The following is a 9,424-nucleotide window of genomic DNA, read 5'->3' as shown; positions in this document are numbered from 1 at the left end:
TGGCTGGTGGATGGGCGAGGGAGATGGCACTGGTGAGCACCTTTGTTCCCCACCAAACTGAGCTCTCTCATCCGGCGCTCAACAGCTCTCCCTCCTGTTGTCCTCCAGCCCTCCCATTCTCCGAGCAGAGCTGTTAGCTTATAACCTTCCAGGTGTTAAGTCCCGCTTGCTGTCAGAACACACTCCGTCCGGCCCCTCCGCTTTTCAAGCAAGACTCGGGGGCTCTGCTTGGCCGGCGGGCCGCCCCTCCGCCCCGGCTCCCTCCCGCCAGTCCCCTCATACTCCTGGATGGCCGCCTCACCGCCCTTCCTACCCTCTTCCGTGGGCCTCTCATCTGCGCTTGGCTCCGGAGACTCCGTTCTGCTAGTTTTCTGGCGGTTTTCTGGGTTATTTAGACAGGTGTAGGTGGAATCTAAGTGATCGGCAGGACAAGGTGAGCCCAGCATCCTCCTATGCCGCCATCTTCCCCCTAGAATTTTGAGTTTAAAGAACAAACTAGCAGTTTGATTCATTATAACATCCTTTGAAATTGAGACTTTGACTTTGAGACTTTGATGGTAACACCATTTGCTCAAAGACAGTGCAGCCTTGCTGTTTTATTGTGAATACATAAACAAGGAGAAAGAAAATAAAGATGTAGGTGTGAAGTCCCTGCATATGGAGCCAGTTCTTGGCTTCTGAGAGGGCAGAGGAGACTTCAAAAGGAGGCAGAGGATATACAAAATGTGAGGACCCCGGGGCACCTGGCTGGCTCAGTCGGTTGAGCGTCCGACTTCGGCTCAGGTCATGATCTCGCAGTTGGTGGGTTCGAGCCCCGCATCGGGCTCTGTACTGACAGCTCAGAGCCTGGAGCCTGTTTCAGATTCTGTGTCTCCCTCTCTGTGCCCCTTCCCCACTCATGGTCTGTCTCTCTCTGTCTCTCAAAAATGAATAAATATTAAAAACAAATTTTAAAAAATTAAAAACGAAAAAACAAAATGTGAGGACCCTACAAAACAGGGAGGCCCTTCCCAGCATGCTCCAGGGCCCATCCCACCTGTTGTTCAAGTGAGCACCATGGTTTGATAGAAAAGGCTTTAACTTAATGTGTTGGGGATCGCCTCCTCTCCTCTATCTAGCTCTCTCCAAATTGGGACTGATTTAGGGTGTTATGACGTTAAGTGGTAAACTGACTTAATGTTTAGAGATAATTATTTTACAAGCAACTCTTCTGCACAGTGTTCTATAAAGTAGAGGATGGGCTTGATTTAGTTTTAAGCCCCCTGCGGCAAGCGCTGTGCTCTGGGGTACAGTTTTGGTGGTGTTATCTCTCACCTGGATGACTTTGTAGTCTAAAGTTTGATGTGAATGTGGAAGGGCTGCTTTGGAAAGTTCTGACGGTTAAGTTAAAAAGTGATTGTTCAGCGTATTCACAAGGTTTTCCTATAAAATCAGACCATTCTGGCCATTGTAATCTGCCCTGTTTTGGTGTGGATTTCTTGCAGTCATCCTTGTGTGAAAGGAAGTGTTCAGCCTTTATCATTGTGAACTATGCCTGATCTGATAACTTCATGGCAACTTGGTTCCTTGCATCTTAGAAGCATAATTTTCAAAGAGCTTCTAAATGTTGGGGTGCCTGTGTGGCTCAGTCAGTTGAGCATCCAACTCTTGATTTCAGCTCAGGTCATGATCTTGGGATAAAGAGGCTCTACACTCAGCATGGAGCTTGCTTGAGATTCTCTCTCTCTTTCTCTCTCTCTCTGCGCCTCTCCCCAACTCACTCTCTCTTTAAAAGAAAAAAGCTTCTAAATATTATAATGTCTTCTAAAAATAGCTTATGAAGGTTATGTATATACCTAAAAGAATCAATGGTAATTTTACAAATATACTGAGAAACCTTGGTGGAGGGGTCAATAGCTTTACTAGGCCCAGGGTGATAAATCTGTTGACATATAAAATCTTGTCTTAGAAATAAAACTTTAATTACCTTTGTTATTTTCTTCTGATTATGAAGTCTAAAGTTTACTGTAGAGAATCTTAACAGATACAGAGAAATCTAATGAAGATCGTTTTGCCCCCATACATAGTGACTTACAGATAACCATTAGTATGTTTCCTTTTGTTCTCAAGTTAGGATTATACCATATTTTCCTGCTTTGAAACTCCTCCCCCTTGACATTATTTTACTAGCATTTCTTTTTTTTTTTTAATGTTTGTTTAGTTTTGAGAGAGAGAAAGAGAGACAGAGCGTGAGTGGGGGAGGGGCAGAGAGAGACAGAGACACAGAATCTGAAGTAGGCTCCAGGCTTCAAGCTGTCAGCACAGAGCCCAACATGGGGCTCAAACCCATGAACTCTGAGATCATGACCTGAACTGATGTCGGATGCTCAACTGAGCCCCTCAGGTGCCCCTTCACTAGCATTTCTAATATCAACAAATATTCTTTGAAAATGCATTTCTCATTGGCTGTATACCATTTCATCATATGGAAATGCCATAATTTATTTAACCAATTCCCTTTTATTTGGATAATTAGGTAATTTCTAAAACAATTAAGTAGATTTCACAGCGACTCTTCAAACCCAGTGCCATGTTTTACGGATGAGAAAACAGAGGCAAAAGAATAAATGTATCTGGCTTTTCGAAAGGTCATACCTCTGGATGGCTACAGAACCTGAATTGGAACCTACATCATCTGATTCCTGATTTAGTATCATTTTCACACCAGCACATTCCTTCGCATTATCTAATTACTTGATTCTAATGCTTTGGTCTGTTTCAAATAAATGTACTGAATATAAGTTACGATGCAGTGTACATGTGATCTGAGAGTTAATACTTGAAGCTTAAACGTGTTATTTTTCAGGCCAACGGTAAGAAATAAGAAAGCCCATTTATAGAGGATACGTTTTGCATCGGTGCTATTTTTCATATTCATTAAACTGGTTTACTGAGTTGATATCTCACATCTAGTTTATTTGTGGCCACTTATTTCATATTTTATGAGATTTAATTTGAATTTAATGTTTCATAACAGCAGCTACTTTCGTACTTTATTTCTGCATTATTTATTACCATAAAGATAAATAGTAAGTTTTAGAGAACAAGTTTGGGAATTCATGGTCAGCACAGAGTGTGGCTACGTAACATCAGCTGTATACTTGAAAAGTTAAAAGCCTATCACCGGACAGATAGTAAGTAGTATGGGCTAGGTGGTCACATTTCTCAAATGAGAAGACATTTATTGCTCTCAAATTGGAAGTACTAGATATAATAATGTATGTGTGTTTATGTGTGCATATAAACATACATATGTATTTTAGGCTTATTTCTTAGCTAACTTGCAGGGATTAGAGATGTGAAAATACTTCATGCAATTTTTTCAGCTAAAATGCTTTGTAAACATTCCATAACTTTTTAAGGTGTTTTCCTCTAGAAACTGATTATTTTATGTGGTATCTAAACTGTCTCTTTACTTATTCCTAGGTTATATTATTATCACTATTGAGGACAATGGTGATGGCACTAATGATACCAAAGTTGTGATAATACAAGATTCTGAAACTGAGCTTCCTGAGAACATGTTTTCCACGGATGGCACGTTGACCACACAGCCAGATTTTCAAGGCAGCAATGGTAACTATCGGCAACTATCCCAAATGTCATATGGTAATTTTGTTATATTTGCTCCTGTGCGAAACTTTGCTCCCTGGTCCTGATATCCAGTAAATTGCTTAAATATTCCTATAACTTTGACATTTGTCAGTTATTATCAGAGAGCAGACTTCATGGTTATGCCACAATGTTTACGTGTGCTTGCATTTTTCCTTCATTTAAACTTTGTCATGTCTCCTTTTCCATTTTTGCTCTGTGGGGGTGGGAAGGTAGCCTCAGAAAGCATTGGGAGAATACAGTCTTGGTCTCTGAAAAATTATTTTATACCTAGCAACTATAATTATAACTATTTGGTGGCAAAGGGAAAAACTGAATTTATGGGGAAAACATCTTGGATCAAGAGAACATGGAACAGGTGACATGACTGTCTATGTAGAAGACCTAAAGAATCAACCGAAACTCATGGAACTAATAAGCAGTTGTAGCAAGGTCGTAAGATACAAGGTTAATATGCAAACGTAAATCCTTTTCCTATATACCAGCAATAAATAATTGGAACTTGAAATTAAAGACTTAGCACTATTTGCATTAGTACCCCAAAAGGAGTGCGTGGAAAGCAGAATCTTGTAACCGGAAGTGCTGTGGCTACTTGTCTGTTCAGGGGTTGCTTCCCAGTCACAGTAATGAAGGAAATGTGAAGCCATTCACCTCCTCACTTACACACAGAGCCAAGGGACATTAAACCTTTGGAACATTTCTTTGGGAGCTATGTGACAATTCGTTCTTTGCCCATTATTTAGAGAATTGGGTTTCCTAGTCTTTAAAAATGTTATTGCTTAGATTGGAGCTCAGCAAACTGTTTCTGTAAAGGGCCAGACAGTAAAGATTTTAGGCTTTTTTGCCATAAAGGCTCGGTTGCAACTACTCACCTCTGCTGTTGAAGTAAGAAAGCAGCTGACATATAAATAGAGGAGTGTGGCTGTGTTTCAGTAAAACCTTAATTATGAACATCAAAATTTGTCTTTCCATTATTTTTCCATTTCATGAAATAGTCTTCTTTTGTTTTTGTTTTTGTAATCACTTTTAAAAATAACTTTAATTTTTTTCTTCCCGTTTCTTTTGTTGTTGTTTCAAGTTTTTATTTAAATTCGTTAGTTAAGGGGTACCTGGGTGGCTTAGTCAGTTGGGCTTTTGACTCTAGGTTTTGGCTCAGGTTATGATCTCACTGTTCCGTGGGTTTGAGTCCCACGTCAGGCTCTGTGCTGGCAGTGTGGAGCCTGCTTGGGATTCTGTCTCTTTCCCTCTGTCTCTGCCCCTCCCCTGCTTGCGCTATCTCTGTTTCTCTCAAAATAAATAAATGAACTTGAAAAAATGTCTTTCAGTTAGTTAACACATAGTGTAATATTAGTTTCAGGAGTAGAATTTAGTGATTCATCACTTACATACAATATCCAGTCCTTATCACAAGTGCCCTCCTTAATACCTCTCGCCCGTTTAACCAATAAATTACCTTAATTTTTTGATATTTTACATTTATTCTACATTTCTTTGAGTTATATACACTTCAAATACAATTACATTAAAAATTTTTTTTTTAAGTAAGCTCTGCGCCCAATATGGGGCTTGAACTCATAACCCCAAGGTCAAGAGCTGCATGCTCTACCAACTAAGCCAGCCAGGCACCCCTGTTATTTTTTAATTAATTAATTATTTTATTTTATTTTTAATATGAAATTTATTGCAAATTGGTTTCCATACAACACCCAGTGCTCATCCCAACAGGTGCCCTCCTCAATACCCCTCACCCACCCTCTCCTCCCTCCCACCCCCCGTCAACCCTCAGTTTGTTCTCAGTTTTTAAGAGTCTCTTATGGTTTGCATCCCTCCCTCTTGAACCTTTTTTTTTCCTTCCCCTCCCCATGGTCTTCTGTTAATTATCTCAGGATCCACATAGAAGTGAAAACATATGGTATCTGTCTTTCTCTGTATGACTTATTTCACTTAGCATCACACTCTCCAGTTCCATCCATGTTGCTACAAAAGGCCAGATTTCATTCTTTCTCATCGCCACATAGTATTCCATTGTGTATATAAACCATAATTTCTTTATCCATTCATCAGTTGATGGACATTTAGGCTCTTTCCATAATTTGGCTATTGTTGAAAGTGATGCTATAAACATTGGGGTACAAGTGCCCCTATACATCAACACTCCTGTATCCCTTGGGTAAATTCCTAGCAGTGTTATTGCTGGGTCATAGGGTAGATCTATTTTTAATTTTCTGAGGAACCTCCACACTGTTTTCCAGAGCGGCTGCACCAGTTTGTATTCCCACCAACAGTGCAAGAGGGTTCCCGTTTCTCCACATCCTCACCAGCATCTACAGTCTCCTGATTTGTTCATTTTGGCCACTCTGACTGGCATGAGGTGGTATCTCAGTGTGGTTTTGATTTGTATTTCCCTGATGAGGAGTGACGTTGAGCATCTTTTCATGTGCCTGTTGGCCATCTGGATGTCTTCTTTAGTGAACTGTCTATTCATGTTTTCTGCCCATTTCTTCACTGGGTTATTTGTTTTCTGGGTGTGGAGTTTGGTGAGTTCTTTATAGATTTTGGATACTAGCCTTTTGTCCGATATGTCATTTGCAAATATCTTTCCCATTCCATTGGTTGCCTTTTAGTTGTATTGATTGTTTCCTTTGCAGTTCAGAGGCTTTTATCTTTATGAGGTCCCAATAGTTCATTTTTGCTTTTAATTCCCTTGCCTTCGGGGATGTGTCAAGTAAGAGATTGCTGCGGCTGAGGTCAGAGAGGTTTTTTCCTGCTTTCTCCTCTAGGGTTTTGATGGTTTCCTGTCTCACATTCAGGTCCTTTATCCATTTTGAGTTTATTTTTGTGAATGGTGTAAGCAAGTGGTCTAGTTTCATCCTTCTGCATGTTGCTGTCCAGTTTTCCCAGCACCATTTGTTAAAGAGACTGTCTTTTTTCCATTGGATATTCTTTCCTGCTTTGTCAAAGATTAGTTGACCATACTTTTGTGGGTTTAATTCCGGGGCTTCTGTTCTATTCCATTGATCTATGTGTCTGTTTTTGTGCCAATACCATGCTGTCTTGATGATTACAGCTTTGTAGTAGAGGCTAAAGCCTGGGATTGTGATGCCTCCCGCTTTGGTCTTCTTCTTCAAAATTACTTTGGCTATTCGGGGCCTTTTGTGGTTCCATATGAATTTTAGGATTGCTTGTTCTAGCTTCGAGAAGAATGCTGGTGCAATTTTGATTGGGATTGCATTGAATGTGTAGATAGCTTTGGGTAGTATTGACATTTTGACAATATTTATTCTTCCAATCCATGAGCATGGAATGTTTTTTCCATTTCTTTATATCTTCTTCAATTTCCTTCATAAGCTTTCTGTAGTTTTCAGCATACAGATCTTTTACATCTTTGGTTAGGTTTATTCCTAGGTATTTAAAATTTTTTTTTTCAACGTTTATTTATTTTTTTTGGGACAGAGAGAGACAGAGCATGAACAGGGGAGGGGCAGAGAGAGAGGGAGACACAGAATCGGAAACAGGCTCCAGGCTCTGAGCCATCAGCCCAGAGCCTGGCGCGGGGCTCGAACTCACGGACTGCGAGATCGTGACCTGGCTGAAGTCGGACGCTTAACCGACTGCGCCACCCAGGCCCCCCTATTCCTAGGTATTTTATACTTCTTGGTGCAATTGTGAATGGGATCAGTTTCTTTATTTGTTTTTCTGTTGCTTCATTATTAGTGTATAAGAATGCAACTGATTTCTGCACATTGATTTTGTATTCTACGACTTTGCTGAATTCATGTATCAGTTCTAGCAGACTTTTGGTGGAGTCTGTTGGGTTTTCCATGTATAGTATCATGTCATCTGCAAAAAGTGAAAGCTTGACTTCATCTTTGCCAATGTTGATGCCTTTGATTTCCTTTTGTTGTCTGATTGCTGATGCTAGCACTTCCAACACTATGTTAAACAACAGCGGTGAGAGTGGACATCCCTGTCGTGTTCCTGATCTCAGGGAAAAAGCTCTCAGTTTTTCCCCATTGAGGATGATGTTAGCTGTGGGCTTTTCATAAATGGCTTTTATGATGTTTAAGTATGTTCCTTCTATCCGGACTTTCTCGAAGATTTTTATTAAGAAAGGATGCTGAATTTTGTCCAATGCTTTTTCTGCATCGATTGACAGGATCATATAGTTCTTATCTTTTCTTTTATTAATGTGATGTATCACGTTGATTGATTTGCGAATGTTGAACCAGCCCTGCATCCCAGGAATGAATCCCACTTGATCATGGTGAATAATTCTTTTTGTATGCTGTTGAATTCGATTTGCTAGTATCTTATTGAGAAGTTTTGCATCCATATTCGTCAGGGATATTGGCCTGTAGTTCTCTTTTTTTGCTGGGTCTCTGTCTGGTTTAGGAATCAAAGTAATGCTGGCTTCATAGAATGAGTCTGGAAGTTTTCCTTCCCTTTCTATTTTTTGGAAGAGCTTGAGAAGGATAGGTATTATCTCTGCTTTAAACGTCTCGTAGAACTCCCCTGGGAAGCCATCTGGTCCTGGACTCTTATTTGTTGGGAGATTTTTGATAACTGATTCAATTTCTTTGCTGGTTATGGGTCTGTTCAAGTTTTCTATTTCTTCCTGTTTGAGTTTTGGAAGTGTGTTGGTGCTTAGGAATTTGTCCATTTCTTCCAGGTTGTCCAGTTTGTTGGCGTATAATTTTTCATGGAATTCCCTGATAATTGCTTGTATTTCTGAGGGATTGGTTGTAATAATTCCATTTTCATTCATGATTTTCTCTATTTGGGTCCTCTCCCTTTTCTTCTTGAGAAGCCTGGCTAGAGGTTTATCAATTTTGTTTATTTTTTCAGAAAACCAACTCTTGGTTTTGTTGATCTGCTCTACAGTTTTTTAGATTCTATATTGTTTATTTCTGCTCTGATCTTTATTATTTCTGTTCTTCTGCTGGGTTTGGGGTGTCTTTGCTGTTCTGCTTCTATTTCCTTTAGGTGTGCTGTTAGATTTTGTATTTGGGATTTTTCTTGTTTCTTGAGATAGGTCTGGATTACAAGGTGTTTTCCTCTCAGGACTGCCTTCGCTGCATCCCAAAGCATTTGGATTGTTGTATTTTCATTTTCGTTTGTTTCCATATATTCTTTAATTTCTTCTCTAATTGCCTGGTTGACCCATTCAGTTCTTTAGTAGGGTGTTCTTTAACCTCCATGCTTTTGGAGGTTTTCCATACTTTTTCCTGTGGTTGATTTCAAGCTTCATAGCACTGTGGTCTGAAAGTATGCATGGTATGATCTCAATTCTTTTATACTTATGAAGGGGTGTTTCGTGACCCAGTATGTGATCTATCTTGGAGAAGGTTCCATGTGCACTCAAGAAGAAAGTATATTTTGTTGCTTTGGGATGCAGAGTTCTAAATATATCTGTCAAGTCCATCTGATCCAATGTATCATTCAGGGCCCTTGTTTCTTTATTGATTTTGTGTCTAGATGATCCATCCATTGTTGTATGTGGAGTATTAAAGCCCCCTGCAATTACCACATTCTTATCAATAAGGTTGTTTATGTTTGTGATTAATTGTTTTATATATTTGGGGGCTCCTGCATTCAGTGCATAGACATTTATAATTGTTAGCTCTTCCTGATGGATAGACCCTGTAATTATTATATAATGCCCTTTTTCATCTCTTGTTACTGCCTTTAATTTAAAGTCTAGTTTGTCTGATATAAGTATGGCTACTCCATCTTTCTTTTGACTTCCAGTAGCATGACAGATAGTTCTCCATCC

This window comes from Leopardus geoffroyi, chromosome X (assembly GCF_018350155.1).
Source record: "Leopardus geoffroyi isolate Oge1 chromosome X, O.geoffroyi_Oge1_pat1.0, whole genome shotgun sequence".
In the NCBI taxonomy this organism is placed as follows: domain Eukaryota; kingdom Metazoa; phylum Chordata; class Mammalia; order Carnivora; family Felidae; genus Leopardus; species Leopardus geoffroyi.
Note: the sequence above shows the minus strand (reverse complement) of the source record.